At 43.4% G+C, this 1,188-nt stretch overlaps 1 pseudogene; it reads left to right on the forward strand.

Moving 5' to 3' along the window:
• The first annotated feature begins 233 nt into the window (after nucleotides 1–233).
• LOC142858176 (U6 snRNA-associated Sm-like protein LSm5 pseudogene) lies at nucleotides 234–833 on the forward strand (annotated as a pseudogene).
• Nucleotides 834–1,188: the final 355 nt, after the last annotated feature.

Consider the following 1,188-nt stretch of genomic DNA (forward strand, 5'->3'; position numbering starts at 1 on the left):
ATCACCTCAAGGTGTGTCATTAGCTCTGGCGGTGAGGTCCAGCCTGAGTTCCAAACTCTTAGAATGTGAAAGATATTTTTGTGGTATTGTACTGCCACAGCGCATGCATGGGGGGTGGCGATCCACAAACGGGGAAGCTTTCCACAGTTCATCAGGTTGATGGACACAACACACTCGCACTCTGTTAAAACCCAGTGCTCTACTTTGGATCTTGAATGTCCCCTCCAAGGGCCATGTTGAAGGCTGGTATCTGGTCTGTTGTTCTACTAGGGGGTCATGGATGGAACCTTTAAGGGGTGGAACCTAGTGTGAGGAAGTCAGTTCACGGGGGTATGACTCTGAGGGGATACCAGGACCTGCCTGTTCCTTTTCCCCCCTCTCTTTAACTCCTGCCATGAGGCAAGCAGCTCCCTTTGCCACACACTCCCACCAGGACTTGCTGCCCCACCGCAGGCCCAAAAGCAGTGTGGTTAATGGACCATGGACCGTCCTGAAACATCTGGAACAGAGAACCTAAATAAACAGTTCTTCATTATAAGTTGATTGATCTTGCACTTCCAGCGTGTCTATGGCGGCTAACAGCGACCACAGACCTGTCCCAGCTCTTGCCACCAGAGCTTGTGGACAAGTGTATAGGATCAAGAATTCACGTCATGATGAAGAGAGATAAAGAAATTGTTGGGATTTGATGACTTTGTCAATATGGTGTTGGAAGATGTCACAGAGTTTGAAATTACACCAGAAAGCAGAAGGATTACAAAATTAGATCAGATTTTACTAAATGGAAATAATATAACAATGCTGGTTCTGGAGGAGAAGGGCCTGGAGTATGAGTGGATTTCCTTGACTTATTCTGGCTTTTTAAAAACCTTTATTGTTTAGATTCTATAAAATGAAGTTTTCGTTAAAAGGAAATACTTTGAAGATATACACCCATTTTTCTAAGCTGATCATGGTTATTTTGGGAAAGGAAGAGTTTTTTTTTAAAAGACTTAAAAAAATACAGATGTTTTTGGTTAAAAAAAATAAGTTGATTGAGCTCAGCTATTTTTTACCGTAACCTACCACTTCCGTGTCAGGCACATTGTAGCAGCTCATACTTTATAACCCTTGTTCTTAGGCAAGAAGGGGAATGCGGAGGACATTGAGCCAAAGGAGGATGATAACACACACACACACACATGCATG

Source organism: Microtus pennsylvanicus, chromosome 10, assembly GCF_037038515.1.
Source record: "Microtus pennsylvanicus isolate mMicPen1 chromosome 10, mMicPen1.hap1, whole genome shotgun sequence".
Taxonomy (NCBI): Eukaryota; Metazoa; Chordata; class Mammalia; order Rodentia; family Cricetidae; genus Microtus; species Microtus pennsylvanicus.